This window comes from Haemaphysalis longicornis, unplaced genomic scaffold, assembly GCF_048455015.1.
Source record: "Haemaphysalis longicornis isolate Haplotype H1 unplaced genomic scaffold, Haemaphysalis longicornis Haplotype H1 scaffold_3, whole genome shotgun sequence".
Lineage (NCBI taxonomy): Eukaryota > Metazoa > Arthropoda > Arachnida > Ixodida > Ixodidae > Haemaphysalis > Haemaphysalis longicornis.
Window position 1 is genome coordinate 153,123,538 of NW_027526335.1, and position 15,826 is coordinate 153,139,363.

General features: G+C 45.8%; 1 long non-coding RNA gene and 1 pseudogene across 2 annotated transcripts; one reads left to right on the forward strand and one right to left on the reverse strand.

Annotated features, from left to right (window-relative positions):
• Positions 1-574: 574 nt before the first annotated feature.
• On the reverse strand, positions 575-1,615 carry LOC144175481 (very long chain fatty acid elongase AAEL008004 pseudogene; annotated as a pseudogene).
• A 10,430-nt stretch (positions 1,616-12,045) lies between these two features.
• On the forward strand, positions 12,046-15,095 carry LOC144173466 (uncharacterized). 2 transcript variants are annotated; one of them, XR_013323284.1, is made up of 4 exons: positions 12,046-12,298; positions 13,346-13,427; positions 13,900-13,986; positions 14,645-15,093. It is a non-coding gene; the product is annotated as an uncharacterized LOC144173466 (long non-coding RNA). The 2 variants fall into 2 exon arrangements; XR_013323285.1 differs by lacking the exon at positions 12,046-12,298 and adding an exon at positions 12,309-12,635 and having other exon boundaries at positions 14,645-15,095.
• Positions 15,096-15,826: the final 731 nt, after the last annotated feature.

The following is a 15,826-nucleotide window of genomic DNA, read 5'->3' on the forward strand; positions in this document are numbered from 1 at the left end:
TTCATTGTCAATACTTTCAAATAACTCATCAGATAGTTCCCACACAATATAAATGAGGCCTTGCGCTTCAACAGCTCAAATGAGGTCCGCGTCTCACACAGAGCACTGCAGTAACGTTTTTGTGGCACCTACAATACAGGCGATACAGGAAGCGCTCGAAATGACTTTTTTATAGTCTGAAGAACAATGAGGAAAGACACATCCATTAGAGGTCAGTTTGGCGATGGCATGCATGTCTTATATAATGCGACTTGCGTTCTTCAGTTCAGGTCCACCCGTAAGATCTCCAGAAAATGTCCTTCCCACGCAACATTTTGATATAGTATTTATGTCTCGGCAATGACTGGTGGGAAACGTTTCTTGCACAAAGCTGGCAGTCTAGTGGGTGCGGGTAGGGCACCTGATAAAACGTTTGAAAATCAGCAAACAAGGCAGCATCTGGATTGAACAAATGCAACTAAATATTTATCACTACTTGAATAGGGCTCCAATACCACGGACAAAAGCAAGGAAGCGGGATGTAAGGCAGTGCTTCTGCCCAGAGAGAATGAATGGTTGTTCGTCAGCAACAACAAACGCAACCCGAATCTTAAGTAGCTGCGGTGAATCTGCGGTCATTTCACCTTGTTTCTGACTCCGTTTAGTCCAGCCGCTCGCTTCCGGTCATTGTACGCATTGATATAGAAGTTCATAAACATGGCGAGGAAGAAGAATCCCTGAGGTACTCCGATGAAAATGTGCATAAGCGGGTAGCCGCAACGAATGAACAGCACGAGTGAGAAGTGAATGGTAAGGACGACAAATTGAATTAACTGAAACTGAGTTAAATATCGCTTCCACCAGAGATATTTCTGAACGGAGGGGCCCAGCAGGGCAAGAAAGTAGTAAGAGTACATGATCACGTGCACAAAACTGTTGTAGATCACAGGGAAAATTGCATGACCGTCCGATCCGAAGGCGAGGCCGTACCAACCGTTGAAGACCACTATGATGTGATGCGCCACGTGCAAGAAGGAGACGTGCGACTGTTTCTTGCGAAGCACAAAGAACACCGTGTCCAGAAAATCGGCGACTCTCACCAAGAAGTACCACCAACAGTGGTTCAGTAAGCTCCTGGTGTTTTCGTCGCGCGCTTCGAAGTCCATGGGCTGGCAGATGAAGCTGTAGTGACCACGGAGAAAGGTCTTGTTGAGAAACGCCATCATGAAGTAACCGTTGAGGATCACCTGCGACGCGTTGTAGAGTGCGATGATCGGTTTTATCCTCTCGTAGGGCTGCCGTCCCTTCATGAAGCGTGGTCCGCCGATCTTCACGACATAGATGTAGAGGAGGCAGATCGTCGCGATGATCTGCGGTTTTTCGGCGAGGATCCATCCGGCGGTGCGTGGATCTCTCTTGAAATAAACTTCTGCCCTGTCCACGCTCATCTCAGCGGCCTGCTGTAGATCCGTTGCTTGATGGGAGACCAACAGGCTGCCATCAGCCGTGCACTCGCCTCATATGAAGAGAGCGCTATCCCCTTTCCCAACGTTCCGAATATATAATGAGAGGGCAACCAGTGAAGTGCTTTGCTTCTTTTTTCGCTGCGTTCACTTGAAAACTGACCCTGAAGCATCAGGTACTTATAAGCCGGGCGTTGACTTTCACTTACGTCAGCGTCAAGTTTCCTTGTAGGTGGACACCGGGGGTGGGTGGGCTCTAAAGAAAATACTACTTGCACCTGATGCGCCGTGGTTTGGCGAATACAAGGGGACCGAGCTAGGAAGGCACGTACACAAAAATTGAAAAAAAAACAGTCAGCAAGCGGAATCAAGGGAATCTGTATTGTTTGTGTAATGCGCCTTTATACGCTTTATTTGTACAAACCAAAAAAAAAATTCTTTAGTCGTAACAAACCGTGAAATCGTTATGATGGAAAAGTGGACGAATAGCTCTCTCCGTGGTCGGAAGTGCAAAACCTAAGCCTGGAGAATAGATGTCATAGTGGTATTCATCTAGTTGACAAAATAACGATGGTTTCGCTGAAATGGTAGCCTGGAAGTTACAAAGGAAACACTCTCCTCTGGGTATAGTAGAGAAAGGGTCTTAAAAGAGACGAAGCTGGTGTTCGGCCAGCTTCTGTCTCGTGTGGAGTTTCGTTTCCTAGTTCCTTGCGCTACTTAAGATACGACGCATTGCGCAAGAAAGAGGTCATGTATTTTTGATTGACGAATGGAAACAGTTTTTGTATAGTTCCTGTGGCTATGTTGTAAATACCGCAAGAATACTGCCGCCGGCCGTCATTGACCCTTAACTACGTTACTGCAAAGCCTGTTTATGTTAAGCTTTTGTACAAAGCGTCGTAGCTGCAGGTGACGACTGGGCGAGTTTGTGTGACGTAATAGCCAAACAGCGCAAACAAAAACATCCAAGATAAGGGAAGGCAAACACAAAAAACTGCGTTTGTACCCTCTATTGATTTCGTGTGGAGTTATCAGCGCTGTTATGCTATTATTTGTTTTTGCAGCCACTTCGCTGTGCAGGCCGGCCTAACCCTGGTACGAGATCGCGTCGGACTGGTTCTGACGGTGGCGCGTCGCCTCGCCTCTCTTGTTTGAGAGAGAAGGATTCTTTCGCGTTTTCATTTTCACTGATAGCTGCGGCGTGATCGCCAGCATTCCCTGTCTCATATTATTTTTCTGGAAGGGATGGCGCAAACCTAAAATACGGCCGACAGTGCTATGTTTTTTAGCCGATTGGGAAGTGCGCACGTTATTTATTGATTAGCTGTTCCTTTGCTGTTTGTTGGTTTGTTGTTATTAAGCATTTAGCCGAAATTCGCCGTGTTAGAATTTGTTTTTGTGTAAGAAGTTGTGTATTTTTGCTTTTTTATTGTCATATCGAAGCAAATAGGCACTAAACTACTGAAAAAATTACATTGAAAAAGCCTAAAAACAACCCGTTTACACGGAGCATGCGTGACATGCAGGGTTCAATGTTTTCTAGTGCGAGAAGAGCAGGGGTCAGTTAAAACGTCAGGGCGGCTCTAGGCTGTACTGCATGTTCATTTAGAAGTGTGTTTTCGTAGAAGGATAGATATATATGTCTCTCAAGTAAAGTACCGCTTGAGAGAGGACAAAAAAATCCGACAAAATGCAGCTTTAGGAGTCTTTAAGGCCCACCGTGAAAAATTAAAGTGCTTCCGCTCAATGTGAAAGCTGTCGGAAGTGCAGAGCAGTGATTCGCCATAATGTGCTGTACCACCGTTATCGGCTCACTGCTACCACCCCATGCAATTAAAATTTCGTTCCTTCGCCGTGCTCGCGCGCTCCCTACATGAAACTGCGGCTGCGGGAGTTCTGTTCTTTTTGTGCTTGCTTTAATTTCGCATGGTGGAGCTGTTTTGAGTCATTTCGAACGAGTAATATTTTTTTGCGCGGCTGGAGCCTTTGTGTGTCATTTCCGACGCGTCATTTTTTCTTGCGCGACTGGACCCTTTCTGCGTCATTTCGAACGCGCCATTTTCTTCTTACGCGGACGCTTTTCTCGGTATTTCGGCGCTCATTAAAGATCCTCAGGTAGTCGAAATCAATCGGAAGCCCTCCACTAAGGCGCGCCTAATCGCCTGCGTTACGTTGGCGCGTTAAACCCTACAATCAATCAATCAGCTTTTCTCGCTCACTGTCGTAAAAAACGAACCCAAGGAGCGTTCCTAACTAAATGAACGCGGCGCTGCCGGTTACGTAATAAATACGTAATGAATAATTACGTATATTTTGCCTCAAATGTGCCTATAGATTTTTTGCGCTAAACAACGGGAGAAGTTGAACAAGCGGGAGCGGTTCACTAGTTTCGAGCAGTTATGGCTATATAAACCGCTTTGCTTTCGAAGCCTCTCCGGTACGCCGCGACAACGGCGCTACAATGGAATGCCCTGTTGCTCTACTTGGGGCCAGCGAGCGAGCTACGGCGACAAGGCCGGCGCCTAAAGTGCTCTGCACTTAAAAAGGCAATGCAGTCACATAGCCGTACGTATTTGCCGTACATAGCCGTACATAGCCGTACCTACATATCTACAGTGCGCGTCACGCTTGTCTAGGGCAACCGAGCGCGCGGCTTCGGAGCATGCTGGCGACATCTGCTGATAGCGGCTGGGTTAGAGATAGCTTGCCATTGCGCGTGCGTGGATCTCGGACAAGCCCTGGCCGGTCGTCGTTTGGCTTGGGCCTCTCAAATTTGCTGACTACACCACCAGCAACGGGCGCTTCTTTTCTGCGAGCCGTAAGCGGTGACACCTGAGATCAGCGCGTAATTTGACGCGGTGCATTATCACCGAAGGGACTTACGTAATCGCACAACAGGTTCGACCGAAAGCCCTGCAGTGAATTCTTGTTGCGTGCTTTCCGTTTGGTACGCTTGAGATTTGAGATTCAGAAGATTGGCGCTCGTTGCTTTAGGCGATTACGTAACTGCCTGCGATAAACGCGTCAAACGGCGCGTCTATCTGGCCTGTCACCACTCATGGCTGGCACTGGGGAAGACCAGCATCCATCGTGGGTGGTGGCATCTGCAAATGAGTGGCCCATGCGAAATGACGACCGGCCCGACCCTGTTCGAGATACGCGCGAGCGCAATGGCAAGCTATCTCTAACCTAGCAGCTATTAGCAGATGTCGCCAGCACGCTCCGGAGCCATGCCCTCGCTTGCCCTAGACAAGCCTGACGCGCACTGTACATAGCAGTTCATATTTATAAAAGCTTAGACTCTCTGCAGTGTGCAAGGATTCAAATAATCTGACTTTTTTGCTTTCGGTGAACTTAGGTGGACTGAACAGTTGTACACCGACGTCTATAAGAGTACTTGACTCTCTGGCTCGCTGCCTGTCCGATTCATCAGCATCCAGCCGAAACAGCTCAACCTTGAAATTTTGAAATTTTGTAGCCATTTTCATTCTAACCAAGGTAGTTTACAAGGGCCAGATTGTTGGAAGTTATATTCGTACGAGAGGAAAATGGGGGAGCTTGTGTTTTAACAAATTCTTGATTATATCGCTTACCCGTTTAGATTTTGAACTGTCTGTTCATATGGGAAACCTTTACAAATATGTAAAAAAGAACGTTTCAAGTTTCGGACGAAACAACTCTAACGAGACAATTATAGGTTTGCGAGTAAATTGGATGTTTTTCGGAATCCTTGTCATCTGGCCCGCTATATCGCATTGGTTCTTGCTTGCCAATGTGACTCATACAAAGAAGGAAAAACCATTTGAATGATCTTGCTTTAAACTCCGGCAAAAGGCCAGAGGCAGGTTTATAAATTTCAACCCTAGTACAAATAAAAGCCTAAAACGTGTTATCAATGCCCTGCCAATCTGCTGATCCTCGAGGTTTGAAATTTCGAGAATATATTCTCATCATGATATATGAGCTCATTACCACTGTATTTTTAAAAATTACAGCTCTGAGAGAATGAGAAGTGCTAATATATGTTCTCGAGAAGTCCTGACTTCATCGTACGCCAGTTCCCATATCGAACTGGCTTTTGCTAACGTGAGTAACGCATACGAGTGTTTAAAAGCTGTTTTCAAGGTTTTTTCTTAACTAACCCCTAATGGGGTAAATCAATCTTCGGGTAAAACTGCATGTTTCTATAGAGTTCGTCATAAGTATTCAGCCCGTTGATACAATAAATTGGTTTGTCATTACAAACGTTGCCGATAGAAAATTAAAAAATAGTTTCTGGATTTTGTATTAAAAAACGTGTAAAAGTCCAAACGCTATTTTGTTTTTAATTACGCCACCTGACAAGGTTAAGATGGGTAAAGGGAGACACCAACATGCAGCCCGAAGTGCTGGTCCGAGTGAAATGAAATTTCTGGAGTACACACCTGTTATTGGGAAGTAGCTCAATCAGCCCACTTTTGTTGCACTAGAGTCCAAACAGTGCAAGAGGAATTGGCCGCGTATCCGCTTGCTACTCTGCAACCGACGTCAAAAAAATGAGGCTTCAGTCACCGCTGCGCCGTAACTACCGCTGCTTTCTCCCACTTCCAGACGCCACGCTATTCTCGTACCTTCTAGCAACTCCCAGGATAAAAGTATTGGAGTGGTGTTCTATTCAAATCAATCTTCCCAAGCTCGCACTGCTCGCGCGCCACCTGCTGGGATAGCGCGCGACTTTTTGACAATATTTTTTAACGCGTTGTTCTTTCCTTTACTAAACAATCCTGCCTGTACTTGGAATTAAAACAAAGTTAGTACCATTTCACATTTAGGTAGCCCAACAAACACTACGAGCTTTAAAAATTGCGCCCAAACAAATCTTGAAGGGGTTAACAGCGCACAAAGACGGCGACAGAGAAGGAAGAAAAGGCAGGACAAGCGCTCAGCTACAACAACGTTTTTATTGCGCCAAGGAAGGCATATAAACCAGGACACATCCAATAATAAGGTCCAACAAAATTGGACGTAAACACTTATCTCGCACCCTGCATTCTACGCTCGTAGCCCCAGATACTGTACTGTTTTTTTCTTTTTCTGAGAGCGCAACAGATGGCTTGCTGACGCAGTTTTCGTCAAGACGGTCAATCTCGAGTGCCTCGATAGCCTCCCGCATATGCTTATGCTTTTTGTCTAGAAATTCCTGAACACTCCCCGAACAGCGCAACGCAGGCACAATCGTTGCAGTGCGAAGCAAGGTGGCCCGAAACGACCGTGTTTCCTACGATGTTTTTATGCTCCCTCAGCCTATCGTTGAGGCATCTACCCGTCTGGCCGATGTAGGTTTTTCTACAATTCAAGGAGAGAGAGAGTAAATTGGATTGTAGAAAAATCTATATCGGCCAGACGAGTAGATGCCTCAACGATAGGCTGAGGTAGCATAAAAACATCGTAGGAAACACGGTCGTTTTGGGCCACCTTGCTTCGCAATGCAAAGATTGCACCTGCGTTCCGCTGTTCGGGGAGTGCTCAGTGATTTCTAGACAAAAGGGTAAGCATACGCGGGAGGTTATCGAGGCACTCGAGATTGACCGTCTTGATCAAAATTGCGTCAGCATGCCATCTGTTGCGCTCTAGTATATGCAGCAACGAAAATAAAAAATAAATAAAAAACATTAAAAACTAAAAAAAAGTTTACAAGAAAACTACAGGTAAAAAGTAAGCACTTTATACACATCCCTCACAAAACGAAGACAAAAATCAATAACCACTGAAAGGAACGCCGGGAAGACGAATACAAAAACTGTGCAAAATCACCAACCGTGTCCTACTCCCTACATCTGAACAAAATACATAAGTTGCAAAGTTAGAGCACTTAATGTCGATATTACAGTAAATGTACAGCATAGGCGAAAGTGAACACAAATTATAAAAAGTAATAACCCAACATGGTTGGCTATCCATTACGAAACAAGAGGTGTACGAAGGCTGTGCATTAGTAGAAAATTCGCTCAATTTCGGCAAAACGCGATTCCAGAAAGCGTTGTTAATACGGTTGCACACACATACGCATAGATAATCGCGCCTCTACGGTAAGTGGTACTATTTGAAGCGGACCAGATATCCCTCCAGACCTGGGGTCAGTAAAATAGAATTACATGTGTAACAAAGAGAGAATCAGCAAGTGCGATACGCTGCACGTATCGCTCCTTCCATTAAAAGTGACCTGAGACAGAAACGTTTTAAAGCATACCGGAATAACGTGTATCCCAGGAACTTGGGGCTTCTTAAAAGTCTAAGGCGTTTTGGGGGAACAGTATTGGGTGATTTGGCAGTCTACAACGCGTTCGTTTCAAGTTTGAACCAGCTTGTTGCGTGTTGGGGATTGCCGTTTGCCCCAGCTGTCTGTTATTAAAGCCACTGGTTAAATGGCTGGGTCCCAGTAAGGGCAAAGGGTGAGGTATGTTCATTACTCGCTCGATTTCCCGATGGGGCATTGGGACCACTCAAATAAGTTTTGTAAGCGTTGTTAAAGAAACAATACCATCTCAGATGCTCGACTAGTTCCAGCTATTCGTACGGATGGGAAACTAATTGGCGCTTAAGCAACTAGACTGCGTTGAGGTGTCGTTTGGGGATGTGTTTGAAGGGTGCTGTCCAAGTGATGCTATTTTCCCTGCGTATAGTACAGCAGTGTAGGCCCGCTGCCTACGCAGCGACCCCATGTCGGATTCAACACCGAGACCTTGCGTATAGGACTTGTTTGAAAAGCGCCAGCAGCCAGTCTAAGGCCCAAGTCATGCCAAGGGTATAAAAATTGAAGGTTTCTTTTTTGGTGCCGGTTGCTATATGACGTTACCGAAGTCGAGCCGTGATACGATCACGCAATTGAACATTTCAAGAGGCAAAACCTACCCGATCCCTACCACTGCCGCGGGAAAATTTTGAGAAAGTTCAAAGTTTTTGCATTTCAATTTTAGTTTTCAATATGTGGCATAAAAGTTAGTGCAAGCTTAAATTGTGCTAAAATAGGGTTAAAAAATATCGAGCCGCAAGCTTAAATCTGTGTTGAGTTCCTGCAACGGATATTTTTGTTAGGTGATGTCTCAGAGCACGTGAATTTGTTCAGCCACTCGATGTAGACAAAGCCGGATCTTTCGATTCATGAGGCAGTCACGCTGGCAGGCAGCGCACGTACGAAACTGTGATTGCATTTTAATGAAACACGACCTTATTACTCCGCTTCTCGACGCGATCACAACAAGTGTCAACGTAAATTAACAGATGCACTAATCCGGTGTGCGCAAAGGCACGCGAAAACACAGTAGTGCGGGTGACATGTTTACGACTAATGTTCATGTACTGCATTTGCAGGCAGCTACTGTCTAAAAAGTCCCCGAAGGTCGTCTTCACCACAGCGCTCCAAAGTGACCAAGTGTTCAAATTCGGCGAATGATGAAGCCGAACATATGACGTGACGAAAAAAAGTCAGGGAAGCTCCCGCGAACGCGTAAGACTTCAAAGCTGGCGAAGCCGTACGCAACCTTTCACGACCTTCACGACAAAGTGTAATCCCACGATTGCAACCCATTTGTTTCTTCTTCGCTGCTGCAACGACCTTTACTCTATCACTGTTGCTATAAGTGTGAGCTCCTTTCATTTCTTTTTTGGAAGTGATAATCATTAAACATCACCTTGGAGGGGCGCACTCTACGACGTGACTTTCTTGTTCCTAGCAAGTGTTGCCACGGTTAACGCAGGATTCGTTCTTGTTCCGAGCAAGTGTTTCCATGATTACAACGAGCGCCCGAGTTTTTTTTTTTTTTTTTGACAATCTCGGCAAATCTCCCTAAGTTGTCATCTTCGCAGGGCACAGATCACGGGACAAAGGGCAGGTTTATAACCCAGGACAAGCCCTTATCCTGTGTTATAAACCCCCCCTTTGTCCCGTGATCTGTGCGCTGCGGAGATGAATCTGTATCAAGTGGCCCGGTTTTCCACGTTACTCCCTAAGTTGGTATGCTTGGCTTAGCAAGCGTGCTCCAGGGACGCTGGGTGGTCGCCGCGAAGTGCGCGCGCACGAGCACGCGGCATTTCCGTGCTTTTTTTTACTGTCGGGTGGGCCCCGCAATCCTGGCCAATCTTCTTGAGGAGGTATGCTTGAAGGTATGCATGAAGGTAGGGGACACTGGACGGTCGCCGCGAGGCACACACACGCGAGCGCGTTCTCGGCTATTTTTTTGTTTTCCCTGCGGCGTAATGGATGGATGCATTTACAGCTTGGCATTTTTAACTGCAGACACGAAACATTACGATTTGCGAAACAGCTTCACTGTTAAAAAAAATTCCCTCGCACTTCCCCGAGGGGGAGAGTGTGTAAGTGCGAATGCACGGTTGTTGATTGCGCGATTACGGTGGATATCGTGATCTTGGAGTGGAGAGGAGGCGCCCAACACCCGCAGTCACTGAGCGGAGAGAGGAGGAGGAGAGTAGCGCCCGCCGTTACGGCGAGGGCTACACGAGCGCCCTCACGCGTCGGAATGCGGAGCGCCCGCTACGCGAGCAAGAGCTCTCCCGCCCGAAGTGGAGAGGAGGCGCCCAACACCCGCAATCACTGAGCGGAGAGAGGAGGAGGAGAGTAGCGCGCGCCCATCTCCCCCCGTTGCTAGGCAAGACGAGGAGGAAGACGAGGAGCGCGCGCACCCGCCGCTGTTGCTATGCGGACGACGGCGGCGGACGATTCAGGCTCGCTTAAGAAGTGCATTCGCACTTAAAAGTGCGTGTGCGGAGATACAACACACAAGGACTGAATTGCATCTTGCATGGCGCAATGTTGCACCGCAGACGCCACTATTTCTTTAAATGGAATTCTCCGCCACCTTGTTCGACCAATTTGCATGCTATGCGCTTTCGATTGGTCATTCTGGAGCATTGTGGTGAAGACGCCCTACTCTTTAGACTGTATTCAGCGCTGCACCGGCAGTGATGTGGGCACTCCCAATGTGTTAGCGTGAGCGCGTAGCAAGTGCACAGGTAGGGTTTTGTCGACAAAATCTGTTATTTTCGTCGATATGAGCTCATAGTGGGCGGTAGCGGCAAGCTGCTATAGCGGATGAGCGCCGCCGGACTGAGAAGTGGCTTCAACACCAGCCTGTCGTCACATTTTCACCATATTTCACCAGCACTAACATGCGGACTCCCGCTATAAGGAATTTCCTGCTCGTGCATGTATTTTCCGCATGCAGTTCGAGAAAACGTAGTTTTGAAAATGGCGTTTTGGTTGAACCACCTCATCAAGAAAGGAGTGACTTAATTGCCGCTATAATTAAAAAGCGAAGGTGGTGGCTTCATAACTTCTTTACATTAGTAAGATATAGGTTTAAGAGAAGTGAAATAAAATTTCTTTTTCATATCCTTCGCAAGGACTGTTTATAGACGACTTACTCCATTTTTATTGGTATGCTCGCAAAGAAAGTTGCTGCGCTCTCTGTGATTTTCGTCTATGTTAAGATTCTCACGAGATCTTGTGTAACGTATATTTCTCTCAAGTTACTACGCGAGCGTTTAACGCTTGGCTGGTTATTATACAATCAGCATGCCATACAAAGCTCTTGTAGCTGTCGAAATTAAGGACGAATTTAGTAGAGAGAGAATGCTAGCTGATTGATTGATTGATTGATTGTGGGGTTTAACGCGCCGACGCAACGCAGGCGATGAGGCGTGCCGTAGTGGAGGGCTCCGGATTAATTTTGACCGCCTGGGGATCTTTAACGTGCGCCGAAATCTCGTACACACGGGCGTTTATGCTTTTCGCCTCCATCAGAAAAGCGGCCGCCGCGGCCGGGAATCGAACCCACGACCTCGTGCTCAGCAGCGCAACGCCTTAGCCACTGAGCCACCGCGGCGGGTAGAGAATGCTAGCGGTAGGCAAGGATTTATCGAGAATTTCAATTTTTTTTGGGGGGGGGGGATACAAATCATGGGGGGGGGGGGGTGGTGTGTACGGCGTGTGTTTACAAATCCCTAGCGCCAGGTCTTGCCGAAAATGTTCCCTAGGATGTTATTCTCTGTGGTTTGTTTGAAATACAAAACATCACACTGGCGTTTTCACTACTTTCAAGGAGTGGTAATAACCGAAAATACGTACTGAGCACACTAGAACACGCATGCAGTACAATAATCTGAGGAGCTTTTGGTGTTTATGAGCTGAAGCAGCATCCATTCAGGGAAAGAAAACCATGGTTTAGAGCAGCCAAATTTTTTTCTCAACTTTTCAGCGGATATTGTCTGCTGTAGCCGTACCGGCGCTTCAACACCAATAACCGAAAAATGCCTACAGGTTCTCACAATCCGGTTCCGTATTTCACCATCTGGGAACGTTGGTGTGGATGCTCCACTGAGCGGCTGCGAACGAATGCACAACTTACGCGCGTGCTGCGTCCTTTTTGCGCCTTATGCGCGCATGAAACGCGTTTCAAAGGGTGGTATACGTTACAATAATGATTTATAGGTTACATCAACAAAATCTGACATGTAACCTCTACGTTGTAACCTATAAAACGCCCTGTAACCTTTAAGAGATGCTCGTCGCGCCTTCTCTCCCGGCTGCCGTTGATTTCTCCGTTGCATGACGGGATATAGAGAAATGGCGGCGCCGGCAGGCCCGGTGGCCGCGTTTTCGCGCCACTCGAGCTTTTTAACCGCTGTGATACCCCTACGATGAAGCGAGGATTGCTGTTACAAGACTCATTTGTCGGCGTGAGTCGCGGAGGCTGCGGCGAGCCCATTTGTGACTGGCAGCGCTTCACGGCCCGTTCTTTACGACCAGCATCAAGTTCGCATGTTGGACTAATGCCCCGGCGCCACTGAAAGCGAACTCGGTGAGTATATTCCCTTAACGGTTTCCGTGCTTTCATTGGATGTATCTTTTCGCTGGGGACTTTTCAATTTGAAATTGCAGCATTCGAGAGGGATTTTCGTTACCTGACTGGTTGCTTCGCTGGACGTTTTCTGTTGTCCGCGACGGCAATTGAATGAACTCACGGGCTTGCGTTCGTTGCGTCAGACTAGAGCGGACGATCGGGAAAGCACAGATAACGGCGCCCGTGACCTGCTTTCTGCTCTGTTTGCGCGCCTTCGTCATGTGTTGAGCGTTTTGTTTACGCTGTTCGCTGCATCGGGCGCACTTGACGAGTTATTGGCCCATGTAACTGTCAGGTAGCTCTGTTTGAATAATTGAATTTTTTCCCATTAAAGTCTTATATTATCGCGCTATTCTCTGGGTATTATCATTTTGTTTCAGCCATCGGGAAATGTTCATTTTTCTAGCTGCATATATTCGGAATGGTGTCTAGTTTATTGGTCTTGTAGTAATATATCCGGATAAACACAAGGTGTGTGCTACAGAAAAGTAGTCCACTTAATGCTGCCCAAAGTTTCTAAACTCACTTTTGACCAGCACAAGCCTCTTTTTTGTGAAAGTTTGCCTTACGGCACAAAAAACGTTTTCGTATGTACAACACTCCTCATTTTTTTTCATTCTTTTCCTTGAGTGGGTTCAATTTGGTGTTAGACATTTTGAGACAGCGGGCCATTTCCACCATGTTAAGTGCTTTATTATTCTCATTCGCACAAATCAGTCGTTTATTTATTCGCGTGGTATTGCAGGGCAAATGATTGCCTCGCGTGATCCTAGTGTAGTGCAGTAAGGCGACTTTACAGAATGGTGGTATGTATGAGCCAGCATGCAGGCTGCTTGATTGTTGTTTTTTGATGATACAGAAATTGTGACGAATTACACAGAGACAGGTGCAGGTGTAAAAATGGGTTCTGCACCCCCATCGGGTCCTGGCTGTTCAAAAAGTGTGGTTGCATCTGGCTACCTATGCTATGACTTATCAGCACTACTGTTTTTTTTTTTTTTGCAGGCAGTGTTCCTTGAGCTGACAACCAGGACTCCCCTGCATGTGACACAAGTTGAAATGAAGTCTGATTTCAGCGGAAACAACGGTATGAAAATGGAATAACTAAAACACATTCATTCAAATATTCTTTGTAAAAATGGCACCCAGGCCTGCACAGACAAAAGTATGATTCACTTGTAAAAATGCGAGGCCTTTCTTCAAGTGTTATGATGTTATATTTCGTATCTTATTTTGCCTCATGTTTAGTGACTCTTTCTATCAGTTCGTTACTACATGAACGTTATGAATTCACATAACGATTTCCTCAGCATGGCGCTTTGTAGTTTTTCAGCAACCCTAGCTATTCTATAAGATTCGTTGTTTTGCAGAGCCAACAAGAAGAACTCTTTTTCTAAAATAGCTCTGTAAGAAATCTCCCGTTGTTAGTGAGTGCTTGTGCTGTGTTCTTTTTTTCGTCTTGTCAAGTTTAAAGTGTTCTTTCATTATGAATGTATACCAACTGCCCAGCTCTAAAGCCTATTACATTTTAACCCAAATAACCCTTCGAGTCATTACAGGTACAGACCTCCTGGGAATGCCACTTGAAGATCGGTGCAAGTTCTAGATGTATCCTCTCGCACAACACATCTGGACGAAGAAAAAATGTAAGTTGGCGATTCCTTTTTACTGATAGCCGAGGAAGAAACCACCGATAAGAACACTTTACTTAAATGAAAAACGTTTCGACTTCCACGTGGGATCCTTGTTCAAAATGAAACTGCCAGTACAGGGGGGGGGGGAAGGGGAGGCGGATGTTAAAGTACAGCCAAAAATGTGACGCAGGTGGCGTCAGCATCGTGAAAGCACGTTTCCTGGGTTTAGTGCGACGTTCGCTCTGTTGCGTGTACTAGTGATTCCACATGAAGGCACGGAGACGTTTTTGTTTTCTCTTTTGCAAATGTATGTCAGTTTATCTCGTAGCCCAAAGTTTCTGCCTGTTCTGGGTGAGGATGCAGAAACATTTCGCGAGATAAACTGGAACACGGCACGATTAAAATTCGGGAAGGTTGGCCGGTATGACTATAGTGGCTTTGCGTTGTTCTGAACAATGCGGCCAAATTGCTCTGTGTAACGATTACTGAAATGATGTGAAATTATTAGGAAAGGCCGTAAATCACTCCTCTGGTGTGGCCTTTCATTTCATTCTCTGGTCTCCGTCTTCATTTTCGTGCAATATATTTTTCGTACTTCACATGCCTGTGGTTTGGTGTGAGGGGCTTATGGTTGCACTGGATTTTGTTCTTTTTCTGAAATTTTCTGTAGATGGCTCTTCAAGGTGGGGAAATCCAAGTGACGGCCCCTCACATATATACCCCCATCTGCGGCAGCAGGGAACAAGATGACCGCGGGAAATCTTCAGCGTGCCCTGATTTTGTGCCTGCTTGTGTACTACGTAAATTGCGAAGCTTATCTCGGAATTTTTCCAAGCGCCTTTTTTCGTGCAGGAAATTATAGATACCATTTAAAGTTTGTCCAAAAGACAGATTGCAATCGGCCTAGAAACTTGTTAGTGCTGCATAAAAAACGATAACTTGGCGTGGGAATCACAACTCAGGTGGAACTGTAAAGAGGAACCTAAGAGGGAAGTGTAAAGATGGATTCGTAAAGGCGAGTGAATTCCAAGTGTAATATTAGACTGACTGAAACGGAGAATGTAGGGAACATAGCCATAAACACTGCTTTGTATGAAAAAGTGAATTTGTAATAAATGTTCTTTCTACTTTCCCACATTCTGCGTTTTTTCTGTGGGGAACCATGACAACACTGTACTGGGAAAGTGCACCCCTGAGAACCATCTTATAAATGTAGCTCAAACTCGAATTCGTCTGAAATTGTTCAATGGCAGTATCCAAACAATTCGGAATGCTTTGCATACATCCGTGCAAATATTGAGATAAAGAATTTGTATATTTGGCCATGTTTGTGAAGCTGTTCACGCAACATTTATTAAATAGGTTTAATAAGGATATATGAATAAACCGAATTTTACCTCTAAGTCTAAAGCAATATAGGAAACACCGATTCGCCCAGAAATCCGCACTCGTCCAATACTCATTAAGGAACGATAATAACGTTGGGGTGGTTCGCAGCTTTGCTTTTTAATAAATAGCCCACAGGTGTTTCATAATAATAAATGTGAATGTTCAAAACTACCGATGCGAAACTTCTGGAAATGTGCTCCTGTTAAATGCGCAAATATGTGTGTATGTACTGCAATTCTCTTTTGATAATCATGGCCTAGGTTGTCAGACAAGAATTTTTGGCTTAAGGCTATGTTATCATAACTTTGGCGTCCTTTTGAAGTATGCTATCAAGTGCATCTTTCCACTCAAGCTTGGTTTCACTAAAGCCTAACGTTGCTTAACTAAAGCTCAATTTAGCAAAAGACCTATCATGCATGTTTGATACCGGTTTCTTAAACGGCACAAAGCTGATGCAAACATC